The following is a 13,070-nucleotide window of genomic DNA, read 5'->3' as shown; positions in this document are numbered from 1 at the left end:
AAAAAGTTTGGAAAAAACTAATCCCGTCCGAATAGTCTCCTGGAATAACGGACATTCTAGAGTAATAATTACATAACCAACGTTCTCTAGTAATACTAGTCCCGTGTGAATAGGTCTTTGGTCACGTGCATGTGATACATACATGTGTCACGTAAAGAGAGCAAGGGTTGAGGAAATAGGGAATGTTTTTCCTAAACAAATGAGGGATTTCGGTAACATAACTTTTCAGTCAGAAATGGCTGTAATTATGTTGCAGCTTCAGAAACACAGACAGCGTGATAAGTCACTCGCTGTCTTTTATTTTTAATTTTCTTTACACAGTGCAGCAAGTCTGAGCCCGGCACAATCAAATCAATTGCTGGTCGGACTCCCTCTAGTTATTTGTGTGTCTTAATTATTCAATCAAACAGTGTGCTTAAAGCATCAGACTAGCTCAGTGAATATAGTTGATTTGATAAAAATAAAAAAAAAACACACAGGATGTGTCAATACATGGTAAAATACACGTTTAAAAATGTCGACCAATCGATTGAGCAGACGACTCTGTCGTCCAAGATCAAAAAAAAAAATTGTCAGAGGTAGCCCTAGTGTATTAAATGTGTTTGTGTCTCTTGCCTTTTCTCTCCAATTTCTTCTCCTTGGCTTTGTTAAATGCCCACCCACCCACCTCCCTAAACAAGACGGCTTCTTCTTCCCAATTAAAATGTATTTGGCACAAATTACAATTTCTCCCCGGCTATCTTTTCAGTTTCTCCCTCATCATCTTTCATTAGAGGGCCTCCCTTTCTCCTCTTTCGTTCCCCAGCCTCTTGCCAGCATTCTAAATTCATTCTCATCAATTCCACCATGCACACAAAAGTCCTGGAGGACCCCACACGCACAGACCCAGGGAGAGAGACACAAAAAGCCAAAAAGAGGAACCCACATGCACTGAAGATGCACGCACACACACACAAACAGAGGCTGATTCACTATGGAGCCTTTCGCCGTAAGTGTGTGTTTTTGTTCATGGGTTGTATGTAGCTAAGGATGAGTGATGGTGTGAGGCTGTCTGGGCATGGTGTGTGTGTGTGTGTGTGTGTGTGGAGCCAGCCTCTCTCCTCTAGCTAAAAGCCAGTGAGCAGACAGACAGGCCAGGAATGTGTGTGGAGGAACATGCTTATCCTGAGGGCTGAGCAGACAGGCCACAGGAAACATCCCTTAATTAGCGCGCAGAGCTGGGGGGGCTGTCAGGGTTCAGAGGGCAAGGCCTTCCTCTTGGCACACACACAGTGCTCATACACAGCGCTAACACACACATAGGCCTACAAAAAAACACATTGTGCACACATAGCAACACACACACACAGCTTTCTGAGAGGGGGACCACACAGGAGAGCTGCTTTGTGCTGCTCCGCTCAGGGGGCTGCTTCAAACAGCACCGCAGAGAACTGAGCTTCAACTGGGAGAGAAACAGGGAACTGAGCTTTAATTGGGAGAGAGAAACAGGGAACTGAGCTTCAACTGGGAGAGAGACACAGAGAACTGAGCTTCAACTGGGAGAGAGACACAGAGAACTGAGCTTCAACTGGGAGAGAGACACAGAGAACTGAGCTTCAACTGGGAGAGACACACAGAGAACTGAGCTTCAACTGGGAGAGAGACACAGGGAACTGAGCTTCAACTGGGAGAGAGACACAGAGAACTGAGCTTCAACTGGGAGAGAGACACAGAGAACTGAGCTTCAACTGGGAGAGAGACACAGAGAACTGAGCTTCAACTGGGAGAGAGACACAGAGAACTGAGCTTCAACTGGGAGAGAGACACAGGGAACTGAGCTTCAACTGGGAGAGAGACACAGAGAACTGAGCTTCAACTGGGAGAGAGACACAGAGAACTGAGCTTCAACTGGGAGAGAGACACAGAGAACTGAGCTTCAACTGGGAGAGAGACACAGAGAACTGAGCTTCAACTGGGAGAGAGACACAGGGAACTGAGCTTCAACTGGGAGAGAGACAGAGAGAACTGAGCTTCAACTGGGAGAGAGACACAGAGAACTGAGCTTCAACTGGGAGAGAGACACAGAGAACTGAGCTTCAACTGGGAGAGAGACACAGAGAACTGAGCTTCAACTGGGAGAGAGACACAGAGAACTGAGCTTCAACTGGGAGAGAGACAGAGAGAACTGAGCTTCAACTGGGAGAGAGACACAGAGAACTGAGCTTCAACTGGGAGAGAGACACAGAGAACTGAGCTTCAACTGGGAGAGAGACACAGAGAACTGAGCTTCAACTGGGAGAGAGACACAGAGAACTGAGCTTCAACTGGGAGAGAGACACAGAGAACTGAGCTTCAACTGGGAGAGAGACACAGAGAACTGAGCTTCAACTGGGAGAGAGACACAGGGAACTGAGCTTCAACTGGGAGAGAGACAGAGAGAACTGAGCTTCAACTGGGAGAGAGACACAGAGAACTGAGCTTCAACTGGGAGAGAGACACAGAGAACTGAGCTTCAACTGGGAGAGAGACACAGAGAACTGAGCTTCAACTGGGAGAGAGACACAGGGAACTGAGCTTCAACTGGGAGAGAGACAGAGAACTGAGCTTCAACTGGGAGAGAGACAGAGAACTGAGCTTCAACTGGGAGAGAGAGACAGGGAACTGAGCTTCAACTGGGAGAGAGACAGAGAACTGAGCTTCAACCGGGAGAGAGACAGAGAACTGAGCTTCAACCGGGAGAGAGACACAGAGAACTGAGCTTCAACTGGGAGAGAGACAGAACTGAGCTTCAACTGGGAGAGAGACAGAGAACTGAGCTTCAACTGGGAGAGAGACAGAGAACTGAGCTTCAACTGGGAGAGAGACAGAGAACTGAGCTTCAACTGGGAGAGAGACAGAGAACTGAGCTTCAACTGGGAGAGAGTCACAGAGAACTGAGCTTCAACTGGGAGAGAGAGACAGAGGGAACTGAGCTTCAACTGGGAGAGAGACACAGAGAACTGAGCTTCAACTGGGAGAGAGAGACAGGGAACTGAGCTTCAACTGGGAGAGAGACAGGGAACTGAGCTTCAACTGGGAGAGAGACAGGGAACTGAGCTTCAACTGGGAGAGAGACAGGGAACTGAGCTTCAACTGGGAGAGAGACAGAGAACTGAGCTTCAACAGGGAGAGAGACAGGGAACTAGACACTGCAAAATGAAAACACACATGGGCAGAAGCACACACAACGCACGCGCCCGCCTAAACACACGCGCCAGCCTAAAGACACACGCGCCAGCCTAAAGACACACGCGCCTGCCTAAACACACACGCCCACCTGCCCGCCTACACACACACGCGCCCGCCTACACACACGTGCCCACCTACACACCCGCCTAAACACACACACAAGCTCACCTACACACACGCGCCCGCCTACATACCCACACACATGCACCCACCTAAAACACACACACACGCACCCACCTAAAACACACACACACGCACCCACCTAAAACACACACACACGCACCCACCTAAAACACACACACATGCACCCACCTAAAACACACACACATGCACCCACCTAAAACACACACGCGCGCCCGCCCACACACACCCCCCAGGGTTCCAAACTGCTACAATTAGTTGCATTTTGCGACACTGACTTGGCTGTGTGAGTTACATTTTAAAATGGTCGCATCAATGTGACTTGCAAATTCTAGCTGGTCACCTCACTCACTTCTTTTTTGGGAAGCTAAAACCCTGTTTTGGTCAAACAGTATGCACATTTTGGGTAATATTCATAGGACGAAACTTTCCATTGGAAATTAACAGGACTATATGTGAATTAACAGGAATATATGGGAATGAACAGGAATATATGGGAATGAACAGGAATATATGCAAATTAATATTAATACCATTTAAATGTAGATGTTTTTTGCATTGGATATATTTACCATATCATATGGAGACAGAAACAAACCTTTTACCTTGACATAATTGTAAATTATGAAATCCTTCCAATTAAAAAACGATTTAGTTAAGAACTGAACCTTCATTAAATGAGTTGACTGTTCACATGGGATGATTTCACTGAACAACAAAAGAAAGGGAATATTGAATGATCCATCGCATCTCCCAAAAACGTTTTCACATTCAGTACTGTGCAAAAGTTTTAGGCAGGTGTGAAAAAATGCCGTAAAGTAAGAATGCTTTCAAAAATGAACATGTTAACTTCTCTAGGGTAGGGGGCAGTATTTTGACGTCCGGATGAAAGGCGTGCCCGTAGTAAACTGCCTGCTACTCAGGCTCAGAAGGTAGGCTATGCATATTATTAGTAGATTTGGATAGAAAACACTCTGAAGTTTTTAAAACTGTATGATGTCTGTGAGTATAACATAACTCATATGGCAGGCAAAAACCTGAGAAAAATCCAACCAGGAAGTGTGGAAATCTGAGGTTTGTAGTTTTTCAAGTGATTGCCTATGCAGTATACAGAGACTTAGGGTTCATTTTGCACTTCCTAAGGCTTCCACCAGATGTCAACAGTCTTTAGAACGTTGTTTCATGCTTCTACTGTGACTGGGGAGAGAATAAGAGCTGACTCAACAAATGGACTGACTGAGGCCAATGAGTTGTTTACTGCGCGGTCACGCAGGCGCCGTTCCTTCTTTTTCCTCTGTAATGAATACGCTATTGTCCGGTTGGAATATTATCGAAGATTTATGATTAAAAAAAAGACCCAAATGATTGATTGTAAACATCGTTTGACATGTTTCCACAAACAAAAATCTAACTTTTTTTGACTTTTCGTCGTGACATTTTGCGTGCGCTTCCTGCATTTGGAGTAGTGGACTAAACGCGTGAACAAAAAGGAGGTATTTAGACATAAATGATGGACTTTATCGAACAAAACAAACATTTATTGTGGAACTGGGATTCCTGGGAGTGCATTCTGATGAAGATCATCAAAGGTAAGTGAATATTTATAATACTATTTCTGATTTTAGTTGACTCCAAAATGGTGTGTATCTGTATTGCTTGTTGTTGTTGTCTGAACGCCATGCTCAGATTATTGCAAAATTTGCTTTTGCCGTAAAGCTTTTTTTGAAATCGGACACAGCGGTTGCATTAAGGAGAAGTGTATCTATAATTCTTTGAATAACAGCTTAATATTTTATCAACGTTTATGATGAGCATTTCTGTAAATTGATGTGCTCATTCACCGGAAGTTTTGGGAGGCAAAACATTTCTGAACATTACACGCCAATGTAAAATGGGGTTTTTGGATATAAATATGAACTTTATCGAGCAAAACATACATGTATTGTGTAACATGAAGTCCTATGAGTGCCATCTGATGAAGATCAAAGGTTAGTGATTAATTTTAGCTGTATTTCTGGTTTTTCTGACGCCTCTCCTTGCTTGGAAAATGGCTGTGTGGTTTTTCTTGTCTCGGCGCTGTCCTAACATAATCTAATGTTATACTTTCGCCGGCCGTAAAGCCTTTTTGAAATCGGACAATGTGGTTGGATTAACGAGAAGTGTATCTTTAAAATGGGATATAATAATTGTATGTTTGAGAAATTTGAATGATGAGATTTTTGTTGTTTTGAATTTGCCGCCCTGCTATTTCACTGGCTGTTGAATAGGGTGTCCCGCGGGTGGGACGCTAGCGTCCCACATACCCCAGAGAGGTTAATAGTTTATATTTATCAATTAACAAAATGCAAAGTGAGTGAAGAGAAGAAAAAACTACATTAAATCAATATTTGGTGTGACCACCCTTTGCCTTCAAAACAGCATCAATTCTTCTAGATACACTTGCACACAGTTTGAAGGAACTCGGGCAGGTAGGTTGGCCCAAACATCTTGGAGAACTAACCACAGTTCTTCTGTGGATTTAGGCTGCCTCAGGTGCTTCTCTCTCTACATGTAATCCCAGACAGACTCGATGATGTTGAGATCAGGGCTCTGTGGGGGCCGTACCATCACTTCCAGGACTCCTTGTTCTTCTTTACACTGAAGATAGTTCTTAATGACTTTTGCTGTATGCCTGTACTCGTTGTCATGCTGCAGAATAAATGTGGGGGCAATTAGATGCCTCCCTGATAGTATTGCATGATGGATGCATGATCTGCCTGTACTTGTCAGCATTGAGACCATTAATTCTGACCAAATTCCCAACTCCATTTGCAGAAATGCAGCCCCAAACTTGCAAGGAACCTCCACCATGCTTCACTGTTGCCTGCAGACACTCATTCATGTACCGCTCTCTAGCCTTTCGGGCAAAAACAAACTGCCTTCTGCTACAGCCAAAAATTTCAAATGTTTACTCATCAGTCCAGAGCACCTGCTGCCATTTTTCTGCACCCCCGTTCCTGTGTTTTCGTGCATAGTTGAGTCGCTTGGCATTGCTTCCACGTCGGAGGTATGGCTTTTTGGCCGCAAGTCTTCCATGAAGGCCACTTCTGACCAGACTTCTCCGGACAGTATTTGTCATCATGTTTGTTCTTGCTGACAGAAGTGTTCATCCCCTTTGGCTTTCCTAATGAGATGATGCCATTGCTCACACAAGGGATTTTTACCACATACACAATTGAGAGCATTGAGACTGATGTACTTCACACCACCTCCAATACGGATGTTTATTTTAGGTGTATGGAAGATACACATTTTTTTATCAATAATTTTTTTTATCAATAAGGATAGAAGCATGCGGCTTCAGGAGACAACCCATTTTCAAAGACCCATTATACTGCTAAGGGAGACAAGCCACTCACTCAAGCATCAAATCTCTTTGGGCGAGCTTGAGCAGAGGTGAGTATTCTTATGCACCTTACCCCTTTCCCACCAGACTGCTATTCACCAAGGTAAGTGCCGGAATTACATGATTATAGTCAATCGACACTTAAGAGGGTGAAAATAGGAAATGTGAAGTATTTACTTTTAAGGGCTGGTAAGAGCATTTCTAGCTCTACTTAGCCTATAGGTCTATAGTTAAAGACCCATGACACATAGAGCCCACAACAACAAAACAACACAAACAAATAACAATTCCATATAATCTTAAGCTCTATATATATATATATATATTGGGTATTTTAGTCTCTCTTGGCTACAGACCCAGCAAGTCCAGGCAGGCAGAGGCAGTGTAATCAGGTAGGCAGGGAATGGGGATTAATAAAGATAGATCCAGCCGTTGCGTGTTCTCTGGCTCTGGGTAGATAAAAGCAATTAGGGAGTCGGAGCACATCAAAGATGAAGGGACTGTTGTTTTTTATCATGACAGAGGGCTGTTTATCTTCCCCACAGTGGACAGCATGCTAATATCAGGCTGCTGCCGACCTTGCTACAAAACGTCTGGACTCTCCGTCTCCCTCGGTCTCTCTCAAACACGCAGACGCAGACGCAGGCACACACACACACACACACACACACACACACACACACACACACACACACACACACAGAGAGCCATTCCCGACACAGCGGGAGAGGGGAGAGAGAGGACAGTCAGTCCTGATAAAGTAGAAAAAAAGCCATCAAATCAAATGAGTGGTACCTCTTTGAATGCTACAACTGAGCATCTCCATAATTCTATAAGCCCTTAATGTATTTTCCCTCGCAACAGCAGGGCACTTTGACATCCAAATCACTACTAAAATTACCTAGAAAAAAAGCATGGGGAAAGTGACTCAACAAACTTAGTTGAACTGCACTTGTGCATATTCCATTCTATTCATCCTTGGGTGCAGAGGGCACTCTATTGTGTATATGCTATGCCGTGAAACACAAGCCTTGACACAGAGAAAAACACTACCAATACATTTACCAGAACATTAATAGTACAAACAGTACACTGTGCAGATTAAAGGCACATTAATTAGGACCATTAAATGTAATGTTTCCCATCAATGAGTCCTAAAATGTGATTAAAGGCTAATTCAACAATAATAGGCCTACGCAGGGTGTTTGTTGTTAAATGGTGTATGGGTCAAGGAAGCTAACGACTACACTAGATCCATGAATACTAATAGCTAGCTTTAGTACAGATTAGCTGTGTAATAAAATAACGCCTTACGGAACATTGACCCCTTTATAGACTTAGTGAAAACAGATTAAAAGACTAACAACTATTTTAACGGGGACGCACACAAACAAACTTTTTCCACTAGTGGCACTACTACTACCAACTTTTTCAGTTCATGGCACCAGCACGATTTTGTCGCACCAATTTTTCACAATAATGTCCTGACCTGTGTCCTTTATTAATGTACCTTTATTCCATAAGGAACCAGGCTAATAATGACCATCTTTTAAATTTGCCTGGCAAGGGCATGCAAATTTAAAAGACTGTCATTATTAGCCAACTAAAAGCTACCAGTGCCAACTAAAAGCTACTGGCCTGAATGAAAAGAACACTGATGATGTGCATATCATTTAAATGTTTTCTTTCATTTGTGGGCCGAGCAAGTAGCCTATAATGACCTACCCTCCATTACATTTTACCTTGACAGTATGATATTTACATTGCGCAAAGGTTTTATTTATTCAAAGAATCAATCTCAAAAGAGATATTACTGTTAGCGTTTTTGAACGGTCACTCTACAGTTTGTAGGGCCCTATAAAATCAGTGTTATCTTTTGATTAATTCTGTTTTCTCTGTATAAAAAAAAATCCAGTTTTCCTTGTTTTTTTCAGGTTATCACTCTCAAAATCATACAGCGATAGAAAAAAAATGAAGTCCACAATAATGCTTAAACCACATCAGGAGAGCCCTTTTGAAATCTGGGAAAAATGAAAAAGATTTTGGGGGAGGGTGTAGTTGCCCTTTAATTCACTGGCACCCTAGCGACCAACTAAAAATTGGTGTCGCACCGTCAAGTTAAAGGGTTGCAAATGCGAGTGTTTTGGTTGCAGTTTTGAGCCCTGCACACACACAGAAAACACAGTCTCTGACCTCTTCTTGCCGTGGAGACGTCCTCGTGTGCTGTCCGTGTGTCTGTCCCTCCTGTTGGTTGTGTCGGTTTCAGGAAGTCTTCAGAAAGGACAAAGAGCAGGGAAACAGCTCAAGGCTGACAGTTCTTCTAGGTAAGGAGAAACCACCATGGTAAATATTGGCTTCAGCCAGGCATGTATCTGGGCCATGGAGGGCTGCCTCTTAACAGAACTGGCATTCAATGCAAACAAACACACAAAAACACCCACATGGAAGTTTATGAAAGAGAGAGTCAGGGAGAGAGGGAGGGAGAGCATTGGGTTAGCATTTGTTTACCTCTAGCTCACCTAAGCCAGGAATATCATGACTGACTAGATCAAAGTACTGTGTACTAGAATGTGTTTTCTCGATTCTCTCCTTTATCTAGCACTGCACTTACACAACTGATTCAACTAATCGCCAAGGTCTAGAACCCAAATATCTACTGTCTGGTAGTCTTAGAGGGAGGCTGCTGTACTGCGTGCAGACACAAGGCACACACACAAACAGATCAGGTAAGTTAGGGGAATGAGTGGATTTCCGAAAAAGACAAACAAAGGGAAAGATGGTGAAGGGCTGAAGACTTTTGTTAAGCTACGGGATGGGAGAGCGTGATGTGTGTGAGCGCAAACTGGTTTGAGTTGCTTCAGCCTGAATATTTCCCAGGTGATCATGTGAAACGTCTAGGGGATTCATCAGTGCTCTACCATGCGACTCCTCCCTTTTGTGTGTGTGTGTGTGTGTGTGTGTGTGTGTGTGTGAGTGAGAGAGAGAGAGATGGGGAGAAGAAAAAAAAGAGGGAGATGGGGAGAGAGAAAACAACAGTAAGGTAGAGTGACAGTACAGAGGGTGGCTCCTTTGTTCTCCACCACCCAGAATCTCCTTTTAATGTTTCATGGAGCTCAGAGAGATCGCAGCCATCTCCTCTGTGGAGGGGAGAACAGAGCAAAAGGACTGACACACACACTTGTTCATCTAAAACCACAAAGGCCACACAAACAAATCTCACACAAGACCAAAGTTAACAGGAATTCATTGACAAACACACACGGTCACATGCTGAGTATGAGCGGTATGTCAGAGTCCCCCAGTAGAAGCTGTGCTCCTGCCTCCAGCTCAAACAAACCCTGGCTAGCAGAGCTGGCTGCTCACCATGATCAACACAGAGGACTGTGGCTATGGCCTATTCTAACTCACAGCCTCCAACTACCACTTAAAAGAAGAACGAACAACCTCACTGGTTTCAGAGTCTGACCCTCTTCCTACCTCCTCTTTCTTCCTCATGATGAGGCCCATTCTTCTTCCCTCCCCATCACTAAATAATCCCTCCTTTTTGCTTTTCTCAACCCCTCTCACAACCCCCCTCTCCTCCTCAGTCTCCTCCATTCCCCAGGAATGAGGCAAAGGAGTTTATTATCTATTCAGCCATAAGGCCACTAATTGATTGGCTAACGGGAGTTCCCTGTTCCTCTATCAGTGTGCTACAGTGTACACTGTCAGCAGAATTGGCTGGATCAATTGCCCGACACCACAAGTAACGCACAACTTCAGTATGCTCCGTCTCTCACACACACACACTCAGACACTCACACACACACAGACACACAAAGAGCACATCCCTGCAGACAAACAGCAGGGTGCCTCACAAAGCCAGACTCAAAGAGCATGGGAAGAGTGTTTTCATCGACTTGCCAGGATCGCACCCACCCACCCGCGCACAACCAGTGGCCTTTCCGAGGGGGAATGGGAGTTGGCTGTATATCGATGGGGCCGCCTGCTTAGCGCAGCAGGAAAGCATGGAGGGACCACAGGATGCTGCCAGAGCTCAATGCAAAGTGGCAGCGGCAGAGATTAGAAAATTATAATATTTATTGGGCCTTGTTCAGAGAAAGAGCAATGGCAGAAATGTCCATAAAAGCTGAAACATGTAACTTTTTGGGTGACCCTACCAAATTCACATAGAAATGGGAGTTATAGAACTGTCATTCTCATTAAAAGCAAATCTAAGAAGTGGTGGATATGTTCGAGGTGCGCTATTTCTATGCTTTACATTCTTAAGTTTTGTTTTTCCATCTTTTACTTTCGGTTTTGTACATAAGCTTCATTATGCTGAAAATATATTTTGGGTTATTGAAAATATATTTTAGCGGTTTAGTACAATGACTCTACACTTGCTTGTTTTGTCACAAACTGAATTTAGGCGAAATATTAGAATTTTAGCAACCAGGAAATGGCAGAACAATTTCTACATACTGTACCTTTAAAGATGTAGCCGTCACTGACATTTTATTAGACCGAGCGCTCTTTCCAACTTAGTATACGGGCCTGTTGGTGCTGGCTCATAGGAAAGCAGGGGAGTCAACACAACAGAGATGTCAATCAAACCTTGGCGCAGAGAGAGGGAGGGAGAGCGAGCGCGACACACACACACAGAGACATCTTAATTACCCTCTACATGCACACACACACCATCACACAGTAGGAGTATGACAGACAGGGGGGGAGACGGGGAGGGCGTGAGCAAGAGAGAGGGGAGATCACTGCAAGATGGCGCCGACAGAGATGGTCCCCTCGCTTTTAGTCCTTAGGAAACAATTGAGTATTTTTTTTTTTTTATGTATTATTTCTTACATTGTTAGCCCTGGAAATCTTGTCTCATTACATACAGCCGGGAAGAACTATTGGATATAAGAGCGATGTCAACTTACCAACATTACGACCAGGAATACGACAATACGACTTTCCCAAAGCGGATCCTGTGTTTGGACCACCACCCAGGAAAATGGATCAAATCCCAGAAGCCGACCCAAAACAATGGCGCCACAGAAGGGACAGACGGAGCGGCCTTCTGGTCAGGCTCCGTAGATGTGCACATCGCCCACCACTCCTGAGTATACTACTTGCCAACGTCCAGTCTCTTGACAACAAGGTAGAAAAGATTTGAGCAAGGGTTGCCTTCCTAAGAGACATCAGAGATTGTAACATTCCGTTTCACGGAAACATGGCTCTATCGGGATATATATATATTTTTGTACCTTTCTTTAACTAGGCAAGTCAGTTACGAACAAATTCTTATTTACCACGACGGCCTAGGAAAAGTGGGTTAACTGCCTTGTTCAGGGGCAGAACAACATATTTTTACCTTGTTAGCTCGGGGATTCGATCTTGCAACCTTTCGGTTACTAGTCTGATGCTCTAACCACTAGGCTACCCTGCCGCCCCATATGTTGTCGGAATCGGTTCAGCCACCAGGCTTCTCCATGAATCGCGCCGAAGGAGATAAACACCTCTCTGAAGAGGAAGGGAGGGAAAGTATGCTTCATGATTAAGGGCTCTTGGTGTAATCATAACAACATACAGGAACTCAAGTCCTTCTGCTCACCCGACCTAGAATTCCTTACAATCAAACCTCCCAAGAGAATTCTCGTCAGTTATCGTCACAGCTATGTACATTCCCCCTCAAGCAGACACCAAGACGTCCCTCAAGAAACTTCACTGGCCTCGATCTACAACATCGATCTATACGATGACTCTGTGAGTGAGTTTATAAGGAAGTGCATTGGAGATGTTGTACCCACTGTGACTATTAAAACCTACCCTAACCAGAAACCGTGGATGGATGAAGGCATTCACGCAAAACTGAAACAGCGAACCACCGCATTTAACCATGGAAAGAGGTCTGGGAATATGGCTGAATATGAACAGTATAGTTATTCACCTCCGCAAGGCAATCAAACAAGCAAAATGCCGGTACAGGGACAAGGTGGAGTTGCAATTCAATGGCTCAGACACGAGACTTATGTGGCAGGGTCTACAGGAAATCACGGACTACAAAAAGAAAACCAGCCACGTCACAGACACCGATGTCACACTAACACAGTGCCACCGTCACGGCCCACTAACAAGGACTGTGCCCACCCCCTCTCCATGGCCGACGTGATAAAACATTTAAACATGTTAACCCTCGCAAGCCTGCTGGCCCAGATGGCATCCCTAGCCACGTCCTCAGAGCACACGCAGACCAGCTGGCTGGTGTGTTTATGGACATACTCAACCACTCCCTATCCCAGTCTGCTGTCCCCACATGCTTCAAGAGGGCCACCATTGTTCCTGTACCCAAGAAAAC

General features: G+C 44.5%; 1 protein-coding gene across 6 annotated transcripts in view; it reads right to left on the bottom strand.

The window, feature by feature from the left end:
- Nucleotides 1-13,070, bottom strand: part of LOC106606834 (bifunctional heparan sulfate N-deacetylase/N-sulfotransferase 2) — a 200,490-nt gene that overhangs the window by 50,813 nt on the left and 136,607 nt on the right. Inside the window, exon 3 of one of the 6 annotated variants that reach the window (XM_045720750.1) lies at nucleotides 8,927-9,053. The exons of 4 other annotated variants lie outside the window; for them this stretch is intronic. The gene's annotated coding sequence lies outside the window, so the exon portion shown is untranslated. The remainder of the gene's footprint in view (nucleotides 1-8,926; nucleotides 9,054-13,070) is intronic. One more of the 6 variants, XM_045720748.1, reaches the window with a different exon arrangement.

This window comes from Salmo salar, chromosome ssa01 (genome assembly GCF_905237065.1).
Source record: "Salmo salar chromosome ssa01, Ssal_v3.1, whole genome shotgun sequence".
Taxonomy (NCBI): domain Eukaryota; kingdom Metazoa; phylum Chordata; class Actinopteri; order Salmoniformes; family Salmonidae; genus Salmo; species Salmo salar.
This window is presented reverse-complemented; position numbering and strand designations above follow the sequence as displayed.